Source organism: Halichoerus grypus, chromosome 13, assembly GCF_964656455.1.
Source record: "Halichoerus grypus chromosome 13, mHalGry1.hap1.1, whole genome shotgun sequence".
In the NCBI taxonomy this organism is placed as follows: Eukaryota; Metazoa; Chordata; class Mammalia; order Carnivora; family Phocidae; genus Halichoerus; species Halichoerus grypus.
In genome coordinates, this window is record NC_135724.1 from 88,176,356 (window position 1) to 88,186,495 (window position 10,140).

Below are 10,140 nucleotides of genomic sequence, written 5' to 3' on the forward strand. Positions count from 1 at the left end.
CGGACACCCGATTGGCAGGCTCCGCCTTCTGGCAGGGACCCTCTGATTGGCCGGCTCGGCCTCCCCCCCCACGTCGGACAGGGACCCTTTGATTGGCGGATCGTTGCCCCAGCACCAGGGGTCCAGGAGCCGTGGTTTCAGGCTCTGGGAAAAGCCCCTTGTCTGCACCCCGCCTCAGCGGTGTGTCCTGGGGCAAGTCGGCTTCCGACCGGTTTCCCCACGAGGTAGGTTGGTAGTGCCCGGGAAGATGCTGGCACGGGGGGCGTGTCTGCTCACCTAGCCCAGCCCTACGGGCGCCAGTGTGGGTGCGGGCTGGGGGTGGGGAATAGCGGTTCCCCTCACGTACCCCCCACCTCCCCAAGAGCGCAAGGTGGACGTCTGGCGCCCTCTGGCGGGCAATCGCCTTGGGGCGGGCAGCTTGGAGAGCAGGTGAACGACTCCGGAACAGTATCCTTTGGGGGTTGGCCCCAAACCACGCGGGCGGAAGTCTCTTTCTAGCAGGGACCAGAGGCGTGAACCGAGGAAAAACACCGTCGAGGAAGGGATGGGGAAAGCCAGGGCAGATCTAGTTGAGATAAGCTGGGCCCCTCGAGAACACCCACCCCACCCTGAAATTTGATTAAGCTCTCTCCAGCCAGCAGCCACGTATCTTCATCCCAAGGATTCTCACCAACCCTCCCACCTCCCTGATCAAAACAGCTATTTATTGAGCACAATGTCCAGGTACTGCCGCGGCTGCTGGCTGAGATCCCCCCTGTCCCCCGTTCCTTCCCTCCCCGCGACCCTGGGCCCACGGTCCGTTGCACGAGCCAGGCCAGTGGTCAGGAGAGGCGGGGGACCCCTGGAGCCAATGTGCGGCCGGCAGGTACCGACTGAGGCACGGGTCCTACGAGCTGGGGTAGGACCTCTGGTAGTTTCCTCAGAGAGGGTTTGGAAGAACTCAGGATGTTCTAGCCACCCCCACCCCCCTCCCCGCAATCCCCCGGGAAGATTTTCCATTTTCAAGTTCTCAGCAAAGACCAGGTAAACTTTACTCCACGGAGGAAACTGCCAACCTGGCAATTCCATAAACGCCGGGTAGGTTTTCCGCGGGTGCAAGGCAGGGTCTGACCACCAGAGGGCAGCAGCGACCGCTCGTGGAAGCTTACAAATAAGAGCCCAGAGCTGGGAAAAGGAGGTAAGGCCCAGCTCCAGGTTGAGTCCTATGCCCCGTCACTGGGTGGGAGGGCCACCTGCTGGGTCAAGCACCCCCACACAAATTTACAGCAACTCATTCATTCCTTTTTTGCAACACAAGTTTATTGAGAGGCAACTGTACTTCTGCCTGCAAGGAGCCCTCTTGGGGAAGCAGTCTGAAGGAGTCTGGGAGATGTGAACAGTTAAAGAGACAAGAACCTCTGTAGGGTCCAGGGAAGGTTGAGCCTCAGCTAGGCAGTGTTGGGAGGGCAGACCAGTGGAAGCAGGATGGGTACCCTGGAAAGGCATGGTGGCTGGAAAACCCCATGAGGTTCCACAGCGCCTGGGCAGCGAAGACGGAGACCAGACATGGTTGTCAAGGTAACTGGGGTTAGATCAGGGAGGGCCTTGCTGCCAGGCTCAAGAGGGGTGTCGGACGGAAAGCTCCTCAAAAGAAGCGCCCAGCCAAAGCCAGGCCCTCAAGCTCTCTCTCTGGTGACCCAAGAGGAACTGACTGGCTGGTGAGGCAAGGCTGGGGTCATGTTTCCATAGTGGCAGCCTGAGGCTAGCAGGAGAGGAAGGATGGAAGAGTGAGGGGACACCTGCTTACCTTCACAGCCAGCCCCAGGCCTGACCCTGAGTCAGGGACCCCTGAAGCTCAGGGGGGACTGGAGGACAAGAGAAGGAGGGGCCGGGGGGAGAATTCAGTTAGGAGGGTCACCGCACTCTTAGCAAACTGTCACCTGGGGGTCAACCACACCTCCTGACTTTCCTCAAAATCCTGGACCTCAAGTTTCTATTTTCTCCACCTGAGAAACAGGACTCTGATCCCAACTTAAGACAGAACAAATGGCTTCCACAAAACTGAGGGGGGGAGGGGAGGAAAGGCGAGGCTTCCCAGCCCTGCGTGCATCCAGGCAGAACAGCTGACGCTGGCCCCAGCGGCCCGCCCACCCACCCACGGCGGGCCAAGAGGCTGGCAGAACCCCAGCCCCACCCGGCCTGGAGTGTGTTTGATTTGGACCCAGCTCCAGGGGTGGTGAAGAGGCTGGATCTGTACCTAAAAATACCCAGGAGCCAGGCCAGCTGCTGAGAGCTTCCTCAGAGGCAGCTGGGCCGCGGCAGGCCAGCTGAGGAGCTGGGTCTGCCCACACGCGTGGGGAGAACGTGCTCCCTTACCTGTCAGATGTTCTGAGGACCCGAGTCATTCACCTTCTATTCACCAGGAATTCCTGGAGAGGTTTAGGAAAGCAAGAAAGATTCTTTAAATTGGATCTTAACATAGAGCTTTGGACACAGAAGCCTAGGGGAGCAGGCCAGGTGGCATTTGTGGGGGGAACTCACTCGGCCAGTGCGATCGTAAGGCCACCCGAGCCCAGGAGAGAACTCAGGGCCAGATCCACTTCTGTCCTGTCGGAGCGAAGTCTGACCAGCATAGGTAAGGATGGGGCAGTTAACAATTCTTCCAGCTTCTCCTTCCCTGGTACCTGAGAACATCCTAAGAGGTCACCTCACACCTGAGGGGTCATCCACCCCGATGAGACAGAAGACACTGAGCTACTCTTTGAGGTAGCAGAGATGGGAGGTGGCCAGGGCTGGCCGGGGAGTCAAGGGCTCTCTCCAGGGCGCAGGACCTGGTGGTGCTGGTGGGGAGGTCATGCTGAAACACAAAAAGCTCCCCTCACAAAGCCAGACTCAGAGACGGCTCAAAAGGCCATCGTCCACCTTCCTCCTCCTGGTTCACATGGGGAGACCTCAGCTCCCGGAGGGGCGGGGACTTGCTGAGGTCACTGGCCAGCTGGAGACGGCGCTGGACCCAGGCGGCCTCCAAGATGGCGGGGTGCCTCTTGCCACAGTCCAGGCAGAGGCAGTCTCCACCCAGAGGGTCCAAAAGGTCGGATTCCAGCCTGGGGCTCCCGGTGGATGAGCCGGAAGAGGCGGGACGCTGGTGTCCAGTAGCGAGGCAGGTCCAGCCACCTCCCAGCCTCGGGCCGCCCTTCCGCTGGCGTGGCCCTCTCCAGGCTGGCCCCACCGGATTGGCGCCGGGGGCAGCCCCGCCCTGAGCTCGCGGGGCGACCGGGGGCGGGGCCAACCTCCGAGCCAGGAGGAACCACAGCCGCAGGACAGACGGGCTGCTGCGCCCCTCCCTGCCCCCGGGGGGCGATGGGGGGGGGTGCGGTGGGGGGGGGACAAAGAAAGGTGAAAGAGGTAAAGAAGAAAGGGAAGTGGGGAGGGGGTATGACCCTTACAGGTCATCGGGCCACCTCTCCATCGCAAAAATCACATCCAGACCACAGGTTCGCACCTAATTGCTCCCTAATTGTTCCGAGGGCGGGAGTGGAGGACCTGGCTCTAGCCCTCCAGGCAGCGGCTGTGGGGGGGGGGGGGGGGAGTTTAAATCAATTATTTAACCACCCGATGCCGGTGGGACATAAAGACCCCTGTCTCCGGGAGCCCTAAGGACCCTACCTAAAGGGATGGCGGACATCCTCAGGCAGCAAGCCAGTCACCTGAGGATCAAGGGGGTTGAAAGAGCAATTCAATAGCAGCACCGAATTTGAAATCTTGATTCTGGGCCAGAGTGGAAGGAAGAGGCGCACCGGGTATTAAGAACGTGAACCTCATCAACTTTTACAAAGCGTCCCCCTCCTCCCAGGGGGAAGAGGGTCTGGTGCCAGATGCAGCAGAGTGAACCTCCTTTCCCCACCAGCAAAGGACAAGATGGACCAAACCCAGCTTATTGGGACTGTAGACCCTCATGGGGCCAAGGGAAGGGGGCCAAAAGGAGCCAAGAGCACCACGCTGGTTACTTTCAACCAGACAGCTTTCCCAGCTTCCTGGCAGTGATGCCTGGCATGGGAGGGAGCCCAAAATAACCCAGACAGCTGGGGTGGGGGGGTGCCATGGACACAGGCGATGGGCTGCAAGTCAAGACACCTGGAACCCCATCCTGGCTGCCAGTGGTGGCCTCGTGACCTTGGCTGAGTCACTTCCACTCTCTGGGACCCCAAATCATGACCCAATCATGGAACAGCTGGGGGCAGGCCACCATTCCAACTCAAACCACACAGGAGGAAAATTGGGGCTGGCTCCCTGCCCAAGGAAAAGTCAGTCTTCCCCTTTGCCCTGAAGCTTTGCCACGTGCCTCCGGGCCGGGTTGGTGGGGGAGGAGCTCGCAGACAGCCCAACCCCCACTCCCTGCAGCCACATGGGAATGGAGGCCAACTAGTGTGAAGCCTGAACGTGAGGCCAAGCCCCCTTAATCACACTTAATCCTCCCACTCCCGTTTCCAGCCTGCGTCTTTATCATTTCACACTGGAGACTCACCCAAGGTCACCAGCACAGCCACCAGACTTAGAGCCTCCCTTGATTAAGCGTCAAGATGGCTCTCAGCCAAACCTCCAGGTCAAGCCCTTCAGGCTCCCCCAAACTTAAGTTTAGCCCTCACACTGAGGGGTGGGGTAAAAGTGGGCAGGGCTCATCCCACAAGGAAGCCAAACCTCAGTCCAAATGGGGGAGTGGTGCGGATCAGTGGCACCTGGACCCAAATGGTTCATCAAAGTAATCCCTAGCTAGAGATCACATGGGGGAGGGATCAGAGATCAAGGGCCACACCACCTCCAGGTGGAGCCTCCTGGAGCCAGGCAGTGGGAAACTATGAGCAGTCAGCTTGTGTTAGCAGAGTACGGAGAGCGCTGCCATTACTCGGAAGCTAACACCTCTATCAGGCGCTGAGCTTGGGGTTTCAAGTGCACTCGCTCCTGCCCCCTCACGAAACCTCCAGGTGTTACCCAGCCCAAAGATTCTCAAAACGTGTCCTCGGATTGCAGCCATCAGCATCACCTGGGAACTTGTTAGAACTCCAAGTTCTCCGTCCCCACCTACTGAATCAAAAACTGGGCCCTGGACACGGTTCTAAAAAGCATGCTCAAGACAGGGAATCACTGACCCAGGCCCATTCGTGCACAGGGGGAACCGGGCTCCGAGACTAAGCCGCTCCAGCAAAGTCACAGCACGTAAATGGCTAGCCAGGTTTCAAATCCCAGTTTGTCTGATTTTAGAAACAGGATTTTTTTGGGGGGGGGGGGGGCTTTACAGAGAATGGTGGAATTCCCAGGAATGGGGAGAAGGGTCAAGAAACCTCTTTCTCAGAGGAAGCTGGCCCAGCTCTCAGGTACTTGTGTTCTCCACCTCCCTAGCAGCTAGACATCAGAGGGAAGAGGCCAGCTCACAGTCACCCCACATGCCCCCACTCAGGGCCGGAAGGGAGGGCCAGAGCAGGGCCCGGCTTCCTGGCAGCAGATGGAACCTTTCAGAAGAGGCACCCAGGGCCCTCCCCACCACCACCACAAAACACACAACTGGGAAATACTTGCAAGTGCAGCCTTCTATGCGGCTCAACACTGCATAGAATTGCACGCCCCAAACTCTTGACAACAGAAGCTGACAGGCGGGGATGGATGGACCGAGCAGGCCCAGCAGGGAGCCGATTTCACACACACAGTCCCACACATCTGTGGGGGGAGGGGCTGCAGAACCAGCCTAGCGGGTTTGGGGTGCCCGCCCTCCCTGGGCTCCAGGCCCAAGCCCCCCAAATCTCCCTCGCAGGCTGGCAAAGGACTCACACCTACCTTATTATCAGAGTGAAATTAGGCCTGCTCCTGCTGTCCAAAGGAGGATGGTTCACTCTGGGGGTACCGGGTGGTTGCCCTTTCTCCAGCCAAGAGCCTGACAGGGCAAAGTCGGGGGGTTTGTTAGGGAGTTGACAGCCACAAACCGGGCAGAGTTCCCTTGAGGGAGTAGAGGGAGCCTCACAAAAGCCCCCCCCCTTTTCCATCCGCCCAGGCGGCCCTCACTCTGGAAAGGATGGGGGGGGGTGCGGCTGAGTCACGAAGGTTCAGCCCGGGCGACTAGCAGCAGGAGGCGACTCATCTGCATTTCCAAAGGCCCGCCCCGTCCACATCCCCTCCCCGAGAACGGGCCGGAGATGTGAGGGCTTACCCTAGAGCCCTCCGCCTCGGGGGATCCCGGGGAAGGCCCGCTCAGCTTTCCCAGGCCGCAAGCCTCCCCCCCCCCGCCCCCGGGCTCTAGAGCGCAGGGTTGGAGGGTGTGCCCTGAACGACCAAATCAGGACGTCAGTGGCCTCCGGGAGGGCCTCGAGCCCAAACTGGGGACAAAGGGGGCCCCCTACCCTTCGGGCCCGGCTGTCACGGGCGGGGAGAGCCAAACTTGGGCGCCGAGGCCCGGGTAGGCAGCGGGGATCGGACTAGGGTCAGGGCCGGGCCTGGAGGGAGGCTTCCCCCCCCTCGGGAGGCGCCGGTCGGAGTCAGGGGGAGCCTCGAGGCCCCGAGCGTCCCCGTGGCCCTTTGCTACTGGCTCCCGCGGCCCCGCCTGGCAGTGAGGCGTCGTCGTGCCCGCAGGGGCCGCCGTGTCGGGAGCGGGGTCCGAACCCGCTGCGGAGCCCGCGCTCGTCGTCGAGGCCTCCCCGGGCCAGGGGCGTCCACGCGGGCGGCGGCCTGGAACGCGGGCGGCGGCGCGCCGGCCTCCCCTCCCCCCCGGCTCCGCCGCCTCCTTCCCTCCTCCCGCCTGGCGCGCAGCAGCCGCCACCGCCCGAGCCGCAGGCGGCGCGAAATGGCGCCCGTCTGGCCGCCTCGCCCGGCGGAGGCGAGCGCGGGAGCCGCGGCGCGCGACGCCCCCGGGTCCGCGGCCCCCCGCAACAGTATCCGCGACCACCCTCCGGCCTGGGGCGCTGTGCCCTGCGGGCTCTCGGGGCGGCCATCAGCCCCGGGCCCCCAACGACAACCGGGGAAGGAGGGAGGAAGGCGGAGGAGGAGGAGGAGGGCGGCCGCCATTAGCCACCCACAGCCCGGCCCGCCCGCCTGCCCCCCGGCCCCGGCCCCGGCCCCGGCCCCGGGCCCCGGCAGGCGGCTCTGCTCTGAACCTGAAAATAAAACTCGTGTTTGGGAGGGAGGAGCGAGCGCGGCCGGGAGAACAGGCACGGCTCGGTGGCAGGCGGGAGAGATGCTGCGTCATGGTGCCAACATGGACGCCGGCCTTTTGTCCTTTTTTGCTTAGGAAGCGCAGGCACGCCCCGGAGCCCCGAAAAGCCGGCTTCAGAGTGCTAGCCCCACCATCAAAAGAGAAAGAGTTCCTAGGCCGAGCGGGGAGGTTTCCTCGTCTTTTGAGCCCCCCCATCTCCAAAACACTTCAATTTTTTCCTCCCCATCAAGGCTCAGACCTAGAAAAGCCAGGGGGAATGAGCTCAGGCAGCTCCATGGATGCCCGAGCTCGCTGGGGGAGACCCTCCCCTCGCCTCCGGGGCAGAAGGGGCAGAAGGGCCTGAGGAGCCCTCCTGGTCCCCCCACCCCTCCCCATCCGGCTGCCAAACATAAAGCTCCAGAAACCTCCTTCTCCCCTCAGCTCCCAAACATCTGCAGCCCTTGGCCTGCTCGAAAAAAGATTTCCTCGAAGGGCAAAAGACACTTTTCTTTTTTTTTTTTTTTTAACTTACCCGCTCAGCCCGGTGCCATGGAGTCTGGAAGATCAAGCTGGGCGGAGGTTTTGGACGTGTTATGTAAAAAATATCTTTTGGGGGGATTGTTTAGTTAGGATTATTGGGGGAATGGTGGTGTCTTTCCTGTTGTTACCTTTTTGTAAGTTACACTCTCATGGCATTTTCTGCTCCTTCCACTTCTGCAAACTTTCCAGGGTTGGGTTGGCAAAAGGCGGCTTCGCTGAGGACTGTTTACTGCTCTGGATATAGCAATGGTGTGATCGTCATTAAGAGACAAAAGGCGAAAATACAGTCAAATCAAACAAAAGGCAAAAGACGCACGGCCATCCCAACCACCATAGAAAATACCCGCGAGTTAACGTTGGTGTTTGGCTCGAACCAGCTAGGACTTGTTTTCCAGTTTTAATCTAGTTTCCTGTGACGGCTTTAGTCTCTGTACACAAAGAGAAGGTCTTCCTTTCCCTCACCCACTCCCCTACCAAGACGAGAAAAACAGAAGTGTTTTTCTTCAAATAGATCGATTTTCAAAGAAAGTGTACGTTACTGGGAAGAAAGCTGACTAGCATTTATGGCTGTAAACATTTTCAAAAGCATAAAGCTAAAACCTTAGCTTTATAAAAAGCAAAATCGTCTAAAAGCATTTTAACTGGCTTATATTAGACAAGAGCGACAAAGACATACATGCAGATGAAGGTTCAGAAAATTAAGGACATCTCAGCAACATTAACATAGAAACTGCACTGCGTAAGGACAGAATGGATTGGGTACTTACAATGTAAAAGGTTTTTAAAAAACTTAAAAGAGTAACGACTGCTTACAATTTTTTGTTGCTGCCATTTCGCTAGTCCTAAAACTATACATTTAAAACATTACCTTGTTAAAAAAAAGAGCAGAAGGAGTTAATAAGATGGCCAGGTTTAAGTGTTTAATAGAGGAAACTATATATATTTAAAAATTTATTGTTCAGTCAAGAGAATACAGATTAAGATAGCTCCAAGCTCCCCCCACCCACCCAAGAAAAAAAAAGAGGAAAAAAAATTAAATATGTCATTTACTTAGGTTTTTTGGAATTCAAAATTGTTAACTGCTGACATTAATGGTGTGCTATGACCTAGTTATACAAGACAAAGATGGATTCCAAGTCATAAGGAAAAATCCAGATCTTTTTAAAAAGTCTTCTTCATTCTTCCAATTGTGAGTCCTTTAGCCTGTTGACAAATGTTAAACACAACACTGAGGCGTCCTGAACTGGATGGTGGAGTCAAAGGAAAAACATTCCCCATTTGCAACAAAGGAAAAACCCACTTGGCCATTTAATTCCATTGCAGAAAAATGGCTCCCCTCATCTGTTGGCCTCTCCTTGGTGTCTGATGAACGATGTTTTGAGATCAGCGTCTAATAACTCAAGCCCTATAGAAGCCGCGCGCTGATTGGCTGCCGCGCCCTGCCGCCCTGCTCCAGCCAATTACCTACCCACGGCCAAATTACAAACCCCGAAAAGAGCCCCAATATGAAATACACCACCACGAAGCCCCAGCAAGGCGGCTCCTTCGCCTCGGCCGCCCGAGAGGAGAGGCAGAGGGGGCTGCAAATGCGTCCTCGCGAAGCCCGGGAGCCTCGGAGTTGAACTCACAAAATGGAAGCCGCGCGCTGATTGGCCGCCGCCACTCCCGGACCTTTAATAAAGAAAGGGGAAGGAAAAGATAAATGCAAAAAAGGGGGACTCTCTCCTCTGCTGGTGGCTGGAGGAAGAAGGGGGGGGGGGAGAAGCATGTGTTTAGGACAATTACAGGGCGCTCCTCTCCAAAAATAAAAACAGAGCAAAAAGCTTCTATCACCCAGGTCCAGGCGAGGGCTACATCCTCCCAGGAATGTGAATGCTAATTTGGTTAAAATCCTGGTTTCCCCTCCCTAGCTCAGCTCCAAGGGGGAGGGGGTCTCGGGGCCGAGGAGGAAGCCGGAGCAGAGATACCTCGATTGCAACTCGTCTTGAGTCGTCTTGCCTCCCCCCACAGTTACCAGCGTCTAAACACACAATCACACCCCCCCAAAAAAACCCAGCCCTTTCCCCCGGGCCCCCACGCGCCCACCTCCGGTCTTGGCAGTTTGGAAACAGTTTTGGAGGCCCTAGGCGCACGCCGCGGCGGCCGCGGCTCGGAGGGTAGCCCCAGCCGCGGGAGGTAGAGCCCGGGGAGACCCCCCCTCCCCCGCCAGCCAAGCCCCCCACCTAAGTCCCAGCAGAATAAATAAATTAAAAGGCCTTCCCCCGGGGAGGGGGGAGGCAGTGTGGGAGCGCGCGAGTGAGGGGTGGGGGGCCGCTGGGGCCCGGGGCTTTGGCGGCGCAGCTGCCGCCGCCGGGAGAGTGCCTGGGGAAGCGGCGAGGAAGGAGAGGGGAGGAGGAAGAGGAGGAGGAGGAGGAAGAGGAGGAGGGTGAGCGCTCGGGTCGGGC

The 10,140-nt window shown here is 58.4% G+C and overlaps 1 long non-coding RNA gene across 21 annotated transcripts; it reads right to left on the bottom strand.

Annotated features, from left to right (window-relative positions):
- Positions 1-1,277: 1,277 nt before the first annotated feature.
- LOC118531176 (uncharacterized) lies at positions 1,278-10,006 on the bottom strand. 21 transcript variants are annotated; one of them, XR_013443527.1, is made up of 6 exons: positions 8,747-9,158; positions 7,825-7,930; positions 5,809-5,905; positions 3,646-3,686; positions 2,521-3,547; positions 1,278-2,408 (listed from the first exon to the last, which is right to left on the bottom strand). It is a non-coding gene; the product is annotated as an uncharacterized LOC118531176 (long non-coding RNA). The 21 variants fall into 21 exon arrangements; XR_013443530.1 differs by lacking the exon at positions 8,747-9,158 and adding exons at positions 9,325-9,367; positions 9,782-10,006 and having other exon boundaries at positions 2,521-5,905; XR_013443526.1 differs by having other exon boundaries at positions 2,521-5,905; positions 8,747-8,899; positions 8,997-9,158.
- Positions 10,007-10,140: the final 134 nt, after the last annotated feature.